Source organism: Falco cherrug, chromosome 5, assembly GCF_023634085.1.
Source record: "Falco cherrug isolate bFalChe1 chromosome 5, bFalChe1.pri, whole genome shotgun sequence".
Classification (NCBI taxonomy): Eukaryota; Metazoa; Chordata; class Aves; order Falconiformes; family Falconidae; genus Falco; species Falco cherrug.
The window spans coordinates 83,195,666-83,209,190 of record NC_073701.1 but is presented as its reverse complement, the minus strand read 5'-3'; positions in this window follow the sequence as shown (position 1 = coordinate 83,209,190).

Below are 13,525 nucleotides of genomic sequence, written 5' to 3'. Positions count from 1 at the left end.
AACATCAGAGAAGCTAACCAGGGATTGTATGGGTGGTTTTTTCCACAAAAGTTACTGCATCACACAACAGGAAAGGAAAGAAAAGGTTAATTTTGTTGAAATTTTGACAGTTTGTTTAAGGTGTATCCAACAGCTGGCCAAGAAATTAATTTCTGTTACTGCTGTCTAGTTTGCTTTGCTAGAGTGGAACACCAGAGAGCCCCGAGCTGCTGTGCCTTGCTACCCAGCAGCATACAAAAATACAATCCTTTTCCCTGAACTCTTTGCTTCTGTGTTCTTCATGAGTAGTTATAATCACTCAGAATATGTTTTAGAAAAAATGACCCTGATCTAAAAAAGTCAGAATAAAATACAAAATGTTTGTATTTTAAAAAATTATTATGGCTGGATGTTTTACTTTTTTTGGGGGGGAGATGAGGGTGAGAAAAGAACATAATCCAGGATTTAATTTGGAAGAACCAGAAAAGCAAAACTTGCAAGGGTATCTGGAGCTCATTCCTACAATCTGAATCTGTAAATCTTTTACAGAGTTATATATGTAAATTGGCTGATTGTTAATCTTTGCAGAGATTAAGAGTAAGGGTAGTGACCTGAAGACAAGTTAGAGGGTACAGCGATTAATATCTCTCCATAACTAATTTTAGTAAGGAATTCCAGACTGCCATACTTTGAATATTTTTGGAGTTATATATCTCTCCTCCTTCATATTTTCTTGGGAATTGGAAATACGTGGCTAATGAAGTCTTTCATAGAAATGTAAAGAAATACTGTTGATTTGTAAGACATAAAAGACATTTCTGTTTTCTGACCCATGAAGTATGTTTTGTGTCACTTTTCCTGATTTACACCCACTGGATCTGGTGATGTGACTTCCCTGACCTAAGCAGATCCTTCAGGCAAGCAGCTCATTGAAGTGGGTCAGTAGAGCTGGCAAGGCTGGGTGTTTCTGGTTCACAGGAGCTGTTAATATAAAAACTTACCTTTGTTTTGAACCAGATTGAAACTAGGTTAAAAGCAAAAAATCTTGTGGGATAGAATTTTAAGGGGAGGGGGGAGGGGGCAACGACACAACACATTTTTCGAAGGCATAAGGTCTTTTACAAAGTTAAATTTAAATTGTCCAGCTGTCACTGACATTGGCAGCTGCTGCTGGAAACGTAGCCTGCTACCTGAACAACATTCCTGCTCCATATCTGCCACACAAATGTAATAGCTGACATGCCGTAAAACCATCTCCTACATTTTGTTGAAACCACTTGTTGGAGAAGCCTTGCCCATCACTGATATAAACTTGTGTGAGCACATTGACCCTAGTGGCTGGAGACTCTCTATCAGGTGACTGAGCTGGCAGGGATCTGGAGAGTCCCAGGGCTCTGTTGGGGGACCAACTTCTGCAGAATTCTCGAAAATTCATCATCAGGACTGAGAGGCTTCTACAGAACGTTTCCAGGCATTGGATGGGGGTTGTTCAATAAAATGGCATGTTTCAGAAGTCCTTGCCCTGCTCCTTTTCTTACTCTTAGCCATTCCCGTGGGAATCACCACAGCTTCCATCATGGTCAGCTCCTGAGGAAATGTGAATATTCCCCCAGGCTGCAGTATAACTGAACAGATTTGTTATTTATTAGGTGCTCCCTGTGTAGTGGGAGCTGTTGGCTTCATCGGATTACACAAATAAGCTTTAAATGAACAATTGCTGAAGACCTGGAATGCACACACAGAGCAAAAAATCCTCTAAAGATATCCTAAGTACAAGCTCAGAATTACTTCTAACAACAAAGTAATAACATATTCCTGCATTTTTTATATATCCTCTTACATAGAGCTAAGAAGAATTCTGAATATTTCCACAAAAATGTCACGACCCTACAATATTAATTTACAGCTTACTTTGAACCTGAAATAACTAATTATTTCAGAATAAGAGAGAAGGGGATGGGTGATAGCCAAACCTCATGATTAGGGCTCCCTGATCTTTCAGGCTGTTAGAGTTCAATACTGATTCAAATTCAAATGAGGCAAATTGGTAGAGCCTTAAAATCTGTTTTAGTGGAACTTGGGGCCTGATCTCTGAACTCAGTCTATTTTAAAAAGAAAATATTAATGGTTAAGCAGTTACTGATAAACATTTTTCTCTTCTGTACTTTTTCTGCAGTTCTTTAATAAACACATTACAGGATTCAAAGGGAGATATATAGTGTGATTTCACATCTGAATTTTAGTCTTTCATTATTGAAATATGTTTTTCTTGAAAGGTATGTTTCCATTGAAATACATGTTTTCCTTCACTGCTGATTAAATAGCATCAATACGAATATGCTGTCTTGTATCCCACAAGGAAGAGCTTTCTTGAAAGAAAAAAACATTTGCAGCACGGTACATGAGGTCTCATGTTACCAGTTTCATGCCGCGTTAGGAGGGTTGCTCCCAAACTCCGTGAAAATTCCTGTAAAATATACTGCAAACACTTTGTTTACCTAAGTTAAAGTAGGCACTTACTAATCCATGCAGTTTAATTCTTTAGGTATAAGAAAATTTGCATTTGGTCAGTTTTCATCTCAGAAGCATTAACCTTTTAAAACATACCTTCTCGGGTGATTTTTCCCTGCCACTCCATTACTCCTTCAGAGAATCCCTGTGATAATGCTGAAAAAAATGATCTATGAAAACATATTCCTATCAAGCAGAATTCACTCTTCAAAGCTGAGCTGTCTTTCTTTAGCATGACAGCAGCAGGTCTTGCGGTGGCTGCAAGCCAAAGCAGTCTTGACATGGACAGTGTAAACACTGGACAATGCAGATGTAGATGCAGGCATCCCAGCACTGCGACTGCACTTTGGACTCTTCTTAAGACATGCTGTTAATGACACAGATACCCTAATTTTCCATGATTAGTTTCGGTTGGTAGTAAAATAAATACACTTAGACATGGGCGTGAAGACAGGAGCAGAGACTGTCTTCACTCACTTCTACCCCACCCTGGTAGAGGTTTGTGTGGCTGCAGCCTCCTCTCATCGCTGCAGTTTCAGCCTGAAATTTGAACTTCATTAACAGGAAAATTCCTTGACCATGATGAATAAGGCTGGTGATATGACGTGTGTGCTAGTAGTAGACTCTTGTTCAAGCAGCAGCTTGCTCCATGAGCCTGGCTCATTTCACTGGGACTGCTTGGCTTGAGGCACGCTATGAGCCTATATTGACCACCAGCAAGGCATTTAGTCTCCTGGCAGCACAGGAGACACTCTGCCAAGCCAGTCTTGTACTGTGTCTACTAGGTCTTGACAGAGTTTCTGCCAAATGACTAAAAAGAGGAATATGTTCACCTGGCTCCAAGACTTCGCAAGCCAATCTTATTGCAAGTTGAGTTTGTTTGCTGCAGCAATGTGCGGAGATGGGAGTACTTGTGTGGTTTGCTTTGCTGGTAGATGTCAAAGAAGTTTTTTCTGAGAGTCTAGATTACGAAGAATCCCTGAGTAAATGTATCTGTGTGTTTATTGTCCAAAATTAGTGAAAGATTAGGAAGCAAAGTATTGATTATGATAAACCCAGCTTTGATCTGGCTATGAAATATTTTTGACCTTATAAATGTAAATGACTGCCACAGTTTTATTGTGGATGATAAACTGGTCACTGAAAGAGAGACAAAGGCTAACTGAAAATTGAAGGAAGGAACAAGGAAAATGGGAGTAAAGATTAGCTAAAACATATGCCTGTCAATGAGAAGACTTTAGATGAGCTCATCAAGCAGTTTGGTAAACTTTAGAAAGACAAAAAATACGTAAGAAAATTGACAGAGAAGATATATCTTCCCATTCAAAAGTGTTAGGAAGTCCAACATTTACACATAAATAACCATTATGAGATGTATTTTTTCATGTGGTTTTACGTGTGGACATTTATGAAAACAGATACTGCTTTGAATAATAAAGTATTAATGTGACATTTTGGGCCAAGGCAGGAGAAGATCTAATAAGGAATTCCAAAAAGCTGTACCAAGAAGAGGAAACGGAATTATACTCCTATGGTTTGAATGTGGAGAGCATATAGTTACTATAACGGAAACTTAATCGATAAAATTCTACCTGGGGAAAAAAAAAAGCAAACATTTCTTTTCCCAGAAAGTTAAACATGATGGGAGAATGTTAAATAAATGTAAGGGGTTTTTAAATGTATTAATAAAATGGAAATAAAAATGTCTTTTACTGAAAGGAAGCAAACTGTTAAAGTTATTAGTAACTATGAAATGAAAAGGTAAGATTAAGTCTAGGAATGATCAGTTTAGAATAATTATGCCACTGAGAAATTTCATGTAGTGACACTGATTAGTTAAAACTTCCTACATGTTTCTGACAAACTACCTTTATTCAATTTTGTGTTTCACAAGAATAAATTTAGTATTCTTCTTTGCAATGATTTATCCTCTGGGGCTTCCAAGGAAGCAGAAGTTGAACCTTGTTCTGTGTATAAATCAAAGATAATAGTTAACAGTTTTGGCCTATTAACAACTTCCTTCAACAATAACACAACTGATCAAATATCTTAAACAAAAGCCAGCACAGTTAATGACATTAACATGTCACCAATAAACAGATGACATCAATTGCATAAAGTGTATCACTTCCAATTAACTGTCATCACCTGAAATAATTAAGCAACAAAAATATCTTAAGCTAGCAAGTAATGAAGTTATTTAAATATTTTCCCTTCTCATGTTGCTTCTCAGAAGACATCATTCTGGTACTATTGACTCAAATTTTAGTTGACAGAAGACCACATAAAATAGATTCTGTTGTCATGAAGGAAAGCCCCCTGCAAACAAAGCCACATGTTAAAGTGCCATTCGAGGCAGGTTTTTTTCCTGCTGCTTTTGCATTCTGTATTGGACTAAACACAGAATGGTTTGGGTTGGAAGGGACCTTTAAAGATCATCTAGTCCAACCCCCCTGCTGTGGGCACAGACATCTTTCACTAGATCAGGTTGCTGAATGTCCCATCCCAATCAAAAAAAGAAACATGTAGTCTTCCAAAAATGAAAACTCTGAACTGGGAGTCATATCGTGCAATTATTTTTAAAGAAAAATTTGTCCTCCAAAATGGTGGAAATCAAAAGCAGAGTATGGTGTTTAATCAGGTGGCATCTGCTTTTTTGTAGCTCAGATTGCTGAAAATTGTACACTATTTTCAGAAATGCATTTTGAAATTCACTGCCAAGCTCGTGTTTTATAAGTTTGAGGAATATTATTAGTGCTTCATGAAATGAAGAAGCTTACAAATCTATGTTTACTCTAGCACAGTCCCTGTCACCTTGTTATATGAGGAATATACACATTCCAGTGGGAAGAAGTCTGAAACATCTGTGCTAAAAACTCCAGAAGAACATTAGACCATGGTGCATGGCCAACAGATCTGCCTGTATAGCCGGACTTGCTCAGGCTTTTGGAGTGTCTCTTCTGGTAAGAAGACTTGTCTATGCAAGTCCACTACAGGTTAAACGTTTTGGTGCACACAGCAGTCCGGATTCACACAGCACCAACTAAACAGCCATTCTTCAACAAAAATAAACAAAAATGTGGAGGCCATATTTTAGGGAGGCAAAAAGTTGTTAAATGGTGAATTAGGCCTATAAAAGATTCAGGGTTGCTGTTCTGGTTTTGTGCTAGTCATGTGATAGCAGCCCAGAGGGACGTGTCTCTTAAAGAATGGCAGCATTGTTTGTTCAGTCAGTGATCAAGATATGCAGGAAGATGGAAAGTTTTTGAAGGTTTGGGTTATTTTTCATTACATATTGATAATTGGCAAGGAAAGTTTGCTAGAATTTTGGAGCACAGGTATCAGGTGCCCAAAGGCAGAATGAGTTGCCCTTAACAGGAGCACATTGGACAACCATGGACAGGAGGATGAGGCATTCAGTGAAGCCTCTGGAATGAGGATGAAGCAAAACAATGGATAAAGTGAAAGCATGGAAGTTCCTACATCAAGAGGACTGTACTGAGCTCAACAGAGAGGTCCTGGCCAAGTATATAATTTATGCTGTGGAAGCTGAGTGGCAGGTTGCTAGGATGGGTTCTGGTGTGCGGAATTGGACTCGCCTGGTTAATGTCGTGTTCCATCCAGGTAACACTCTCAGCAGAACTTACTTACAGTAGGCACAATATTGCATTGATGAAGTTAAATTGCTTCCAGTTCTGAGATTAACTGGTTTACAGTGAGTTCAGAGGAGAAGCATTACCGAGGAGTTGTTTGGGAGAAGCAGGCTGATGCAGAGACAGTATACTGAGTCTCAATTAACTGGGCCTTTTTAAGCTTTCAAGGTGTGCTTCAGTTATAAGAGTTCAGTATCTGCATTCTTTGTTGTTTTAAAATCATTTAAAAATTCATTTGTATTTTAATTTTCTACAGGAAGTTTATATGTAGTTTACATCTTGGATATATTACTTTGTGTCACTGGCCAGTGATTCCAGTGGGAAGACTCACAGGAATAGAGTACCTGGGGTGAATAACTAGTATATTGGAGGAGTTCTGTGCTATCTAGTGTCATTAGAAGAGAGGATTCTGCTTTAGAAAGATGGAAGATTATATAGTAATTGCTAAGGCACTTGAACTGATTTAAAGAAAAAGGCTCTAAGTACAGGTCATGAAAAGTCATGGCACTGATGTCCTTCAGGCACGGTGGGTTTTTCTTCAAAAGTATAAAGGAATGATATAATGTGCTTACCATGAATAACGAACTTTTTAGTCTCTAAAATTTTCAAAGTCAAGCTATTGGGCTTTCTTTCTTTCAACTTTGCTTTTGCACAGTAAGGAGTCTGGAAATGTATTCAACATGTCAGGTTCTGTCCATTCAGAAAAACAGCCTGAATGTAGGTATGAAATGCGTTTCTTCTTCTCTCATCACATGCTGAAAATAGATTTAACCTGGTTTCTGTGAACTATTTTTCTAAAAGATATCAATAATCTCTTCCAAACAGCACTTCCACAGCATTTCTGTAATTTAGAAACAGAAATGCAAGGAAAATTGGAAAGAAAAAGTGGTTTGTAGGGTTTTTTTAACTAACACTCTTTAGCAAATCAGGCCAAGATCATAGGTATACAACATCTAAATTGTTTCAGAAGCTTCCATCCTCAGTCTGGAGATAAAACTCACATACTGTTCACAGTCTTTAATCACATGCTGTTAAAATTCCAGAAAGGTACTTTTTTTTTTTTTTTTTTTTTTTTTTTCTTTTTTTCCCAGATTGCTGTGTGTCTGTTTACCTCCTTTTCCATACAAGTTTCATTGTACCTGATACCGTTCTGCTAAGCTTAGAAGAGACTGTTCCTTAGGAGACAGTTTTAAAAAAGACCAATGGAAAAATGAAAAAAAAAACAAAAACAGTTTAAAATGCATTGAATCACACTTCCATAAAGATTTACTTACTTGGAGAGGTTTTAGAGCATTTAGTGTTGTTGGAGCAGTTGTGTGTCAACGTGTTGGATATGTACTTAGAAATGGGAACACTTCAGGATGGGATTTCATCAGACACCCCTAAGTGCTAAATCTTAGATATGCTATTGCATTTTCCCAACATCTGTTGCTTTGATTCCCCTGTCAGTTTTAGAGAAGCAAATGTTGATCAAGGTCCAGCACTTTCATTTCACCATTTCTCTTCACCACTGACTCAATGGCAGACACTGTGTCTCTGGTGGGAGACACCTGTGACTACACATCCGATCCCACCACTGATCCTTGGTGTAATTCTGACTGCTTTCATTTCCCTGCTTCCTCATCTTTAATAGGGAGAAAGGGAGGGAGAAGGAGAGTTTCATTCCTTTAAAATGTGTTTTCTGGGGATGTAAATAGAATTTTCAGTCCCAAAAGCTGTTACGCTTTTGAGGAAAAATAATGGGAAGCAGCCAGGAAAAATTGTCTGAGCTGATTAAAAGCCTTGCAGAATATGCGAGATCTTAGGGAATTAGTGCTTGTGATTTAATTTCCATGTTTTCCATTTAGTAAACATTTATTCTCAATGGCATCTTTCAAAAGGTGGCAATTAATGTTAGGTTCATACTAAAGATATTTAATTTTTCTCTGGTAATAAAGAAACCTGTTGATCCCAGCCACTGGCAAATTAATACAAAAATAAAATTAAAGATGTTTTCCACTTTTTGCAATTATGAGGAGGGAGTGAAAGCTAATTATTCAATAATAATGATAATGAAGTTTATAATTACAATCCAGTGTTGTTTATTGGTGGGTACATACTGTTTAAACTGTTAAGACCTAAGGAAAAGAGAGTTGTTTCTTTGCTCAGTGCTCCAAGTCTCTTGCAGCCGTTCTTGACTTCAGATAGCTTCTGCAGATTTTTTCCCAAACAAGCAGATGTGTCCTAACACAGATGTATAGAAGATAACTGTCTTGCTCCAACCCATTTCCTAGGGTTTTTTCTAGTCAGTGGAGAGAAACGTTCATCTTTAGAGTGAAATTCACCTCAGTCTGGTATAAGATTCTCAGTTATGCAGGGTGGAAGTACTTACGTCTCTCTGTAGATTGTGAAAAAAACATTATGGTGACCAGTTTAGATATGGACGCGTAAAATTAGAAGTGAATCCCACCACAGTGCTTACTCAGACCATTTCTGGAGTTTTCTTCTCTGCCCATTACATGTTTCAAACATGGTAGCTCCACAATTCAAGCTCTCAAGTTCTTATATAAAAAACTTAACTTTGTTGATAATGCCTCTCAATTTTGTAATCAATAAGTATCATCTTGAGAATCATTAATAAAATTTTGTAGAAGTATAAATCCCTCAAATATATTTGTGAAGCTGCTTTTATAACATTCCTTTGCTCTGATTATTTTTCCACTGATGCCTTCCTTTTGGGCAGTACCTTACCCATCTTACAGTTCCTGTAGTGATATATAGCCTTTCTGTTGCAGTAATTAGTCATATACTGGTATAACAAATACTTTGCTGCTAGATTAGATGTGCTGCTCTAAAATGTTGCTTATCTCATCCTATAAAGGTATCCTGCTAATCCCCTATGATCAACCTTTGACAAGGAAATACTGATTTATTTATTTTTTCTTTGCATTTCCAAGATGGCCTCCTGAACAGTGCACTAAAATTTTCCACGCTTTTGAAATTTCCAGGAAGTATCACTTAACTGAAGTGTTTCTCTTAGTTTTTTACAGTAGTATTACCACTGTATCTGTGATGGTCAAAAGATAAATGCATGGTAAGGTAGAGAGTGGTAATGTTACTTACAAGGCCATTGACAAGGTGTGGAGTGTTGACCCAGTTCAGCATCTAAGCACCACCCAGCTACTCATCTGCTCTGTCCCCAATGTGACTGGGAGAAAATAGGAAGGACAAAAGTGAGAAAGCCTATGGGTCAAGATAGTTTAATAAGCAAAGGAATGCGGAAGAAAAAAAAACCAAACTAAAGCAATTGACACAAAAGCAATCACCTCTCACAAGTACACCAGTGCCCAGCCAGCTTCTGAGCAATGCCTTCCTTCCCAAAACACCTCTCCTCGTCGGTTTTTATTTCTGAGCATGATTTTATACAGCATGCAATATCCCTTTGGTCAGGTTGGGTCAGCTGCCTTTGTTGTGTCCCCTCCGAATTTCTTGCACACCCCCAGCCTACTCATAGGAGAGCAGATTGGGAATGTCTTGATGCTGTGGAAGGACTGGTTAGCAATATCCAAAAAATATCCAAAAGTGTGCTAACTACACTTTTAGTCACAAATCCAAAACATCCCAAGATCCAAACCAGCATGCATACAGGCTGCTATGAACAAAATCCATCCACCCCAGATAGACCTGGTGCAATCTCCACCCTTTATTCCATATCATTTATGTCATGCTTAGTTCTTGCACTACCCAATACATCCCCATTAAACACCACCCTCCTTCCTGTCATGTAGTATGTATGTGCAGATATAATTCCCTTGGTCTATGGGCCACCCTTGTAAAATGTTCATAAAATGTCCATTGAGTTATTCAGTTCATGACTTGGGCTTCATGTGTTTATGATGGCTGCTCAGAACAGGAGATTTGGCATGTTATGTTAAGTTATTGACTCAGGTTGGGCCGCTGTTATACTTGCCTGGCTTCTTGCGAGGCTCGTTCGCCATTGGTTCGGGTGATTGTAGTACCATGCAACTCAAATCACAAGTTATTTTCCCCCAAGGTTTAAACTCCTTGGGGTACAGACTGGATTTCCCCGTTCTTCCACATCACTCACCAATTGTACGCAGGTCTTTGAGCGAAATGCCCTATAGCCCTAGAGGCTGACCTAGGGTCTTTCCAGGTGCTTTCTGCCATAAGCTCCAGTTGTGGTCACGCTCCCTGGCAGTAGCATAAAGAATATTTCTCACATCTGGTTCTGTCTGGACTGGTCCATCGGCTAACGCATGAACTATCTGCTGTTGATCTGTTCAATTGATTTCTGTTGCCTCAGTCAAGATAGTTCTTTTGGGTCACTCAACGGAGAGGACTCACAAGCTGACTGTATTCCAGAATATGTCTTTTTGGCTAACTGGTGAGGACATGAATGCTATCTTATTGAACATATCTATTGGGCTGTGATTGTGCCCATCTTGCCATTTTATTCCCCGTAACTGGATCTCTCATGCAAGTCCTTTGATCTTTCTTTGTTTTATGGCAAAATCAGCTTTTGGAAGAATCTGAATTTTTCTTTCCTCTTTCTCAAACATTTCTTCTGCTGTGTTGCCCCACCCAATGATGAATTTCTGAGCACACAAGCCCTTCTTCAAGCATGGAAGAGAAATAGTAGTCCTCAGTCAAGTTGCAAATACAGCTGTTTGGACCAAGATTCAGCATAAAAAGATCATCCCCACAGGCTTTCCCGAGGTCTGGAAAGATGAACCACAAAACTCAATTCAGCTACTGGAGTTGTCCACAGTAAACTGAAGGCATGACAGAAATAAATAAAACATTCCAAGAAGGCTACAGAGTGAAGGATCAGTACTGACCCAGATCAGCTAACAGTGGCTGGTATAATGAGAAATATTCTTTCTCCCTACAAATTTCACCTCTTCTCTAGTTTTTCCATTGTTGCAAACACATCCTTGTTTTTCAAACTAAATTGATCAGTTTTTCCCCTAATCATTCAGTAATGCCTCAAATCATGTTTGAACCCCTTTTTTCTTCACATGGAGAGATGTATGTTGAAGTTCCTTGTAAGCAGATTTCCATACCCTTGCTTGTTCCTGGTTCCTGCCTATAAGAAAAGTTTTGTGCCACATTCCATGGTCTCTCAGAAAAACGTCAGCCTTCCTCCACTAAACTTATCCACTACAGATTCATTATCTACCTGAGCATCTATCTGTTGCTCCATTTTCAGCTTACCCATCAAAGCCTGACGGCTCCAGAAACATCTCAGCATAGAGGTTTGGAAAGAAACCTCTTCCTTTTAACGCCTGGTTTTGCCCTGGCCATCTCTGGTGGCTGACTGCAGGCCTCAGACCAGGGCCCTGCAGACAGGCTCAAGAATTTCAATGCCAGTTCTGCAGGCCAATTTCTACTGCCCCATCAGCAATAATTCACTTGGATTAGTACTGGTAGTTTCTTTCCCTTTTCTCTTTTGTTCTGAAATGTGTATGCCTATCCCCACACAGTATTTTGCTATAAATGCCAAAAAAAACCAGCCTTTATGGTCTAATATCAGGTAGAAGGTATTACCTTTGTCCTGCCCATTGTGAGTTTATGAGTTAAACCACTGAGGAAAATATGGGCTCAAGAATCATTCAGAATAGGCCCCTTAAGGACCCCATCTGAAATGTCTTAAGTATGAATGTGAAACATTTGTAACTGCTCTTCAAGAACAACTTTCTTTTACCAGTTGTGCACCCAAACATAATTTCCCCCAGAACATTTATTCTGTGCTGACTTCTGAATTGCTCTTAGATAATCTCAGAAAGTGTATTAAAATTAAATAAAATGCATATATGTTATATCTTTGATCACTAAGCTAGCTGCCCCATAAGAGAAGAAAATCAGATTGAGTTCACATGACATATTAGCCACATTTCATTTCCATATATGCCTGACCAATTTTCTAGGAACTTGTAATCCTCCACAGTTTTTCATATATATGGCATATCAGAATATATTCAAACATATTCTAAAATAGTTCTCAGATTACTGTGTGAATTCTCACCCATGAATTATGGGTGAATTCCATCTGAAACAGTTGACTTGAATACATACATTAAATCTAAATATTCAGCACTTCCACGAGCACCCTGCCAATAGTGCATTCCCTTTTCTATGTTAAAATTAATTTTATTAGAGAATTGACTGCCATTTACCTCTGTGAAGGCTCAGGCAAGGAAAGTGTTGACTACTCCAGCACTGTCTGCAGTTTGTCTTAGTTTCTGTTTACTAGATCCCTCTACTCTCCTCTGTTTTCTTCTTATTTCTGAAATTTTAACAGAAATTTTCTTTGACATCTCTGACTGAAACATATTTTGCATCACAATCTTCCAGAATTTGTCTATATTTTTGTTATTCCTTTATAGCAGTCCTCATGCGCATGACAATTTTTCCAGATCTCATGCAATTCCTTTTTCATTTTTGGATATTTGAAGCTTTCCTGATGCAGGCACCATAGTGTCCCTCTCTGTTCACTGTCTCTGAACTCTTTAAATCAAGATTGTCATTATATATTTAGAAGAGTCCCTTTCAAAAGCTACTATTTTTTTAAACTTCTTTATGCTTTACATTATCTTCTCAGGAGGTCTCAGTCTCAGCTCCCAGGATTGTGTCAAAGCTGTTTTCCCAATTGTTTCTGTGCAGTAGCAAAGGCTTTTATTTCATTATTACTTTCATCCCCAAATTATTTCCCGCCTTTGGGTTTTCAATCAATTTCTTCCTGTCAGTTAGATTTGAAATACTGCTTTCCTAGTAAAACCAAAGTCCTAGTTTGCCGGCAACACTGGCAAACTGATCACTTGATTGGTCTGTACCCTGACACATGGGATCCTTGTTATCAAAAAATTAAATGGACAGTAAAAATCTACTCTATTACCTGGCCTTTGGATGGTTCTGATGGTAGCTCAAAGACTCTCTCATACGTTCCTCTTCCTGCTTTCTGCTTCATCTAAGATCCTGAGCATGAAAGTATGTTCTTTCCCCTTTCGATCTTTACCCACAGGAAGTGTACAAGCCTCTTTCCTACCTTTTCCTTGTCTTTATTTGATGTTATTCTGTTGCATTACAAAGACGGTACCAAGTTTTCTTTTATGGAAAGCAGGAAAATTCAGGTAAAAGAATTTATTTAATTTTTACTTTTGTCTCAAAAACCATCCTACTCTTAACCTTCTTCAAAGCTGTGTATGAAGTACATGGAACACCTTTTCCTGTTTCTGCATGAGAAAAGAAAATGGGTTTATGCAGGTCATCTAGTCCAACCTTTTGCTCAAAGCAGAACAAAGTTCAGAGCTTGGTGAGGTTGCTGAGAACCTTGTCTTATCAAGTTTTGAATATCCCCACAGACTGAGGTAAAGGTAAAGAAT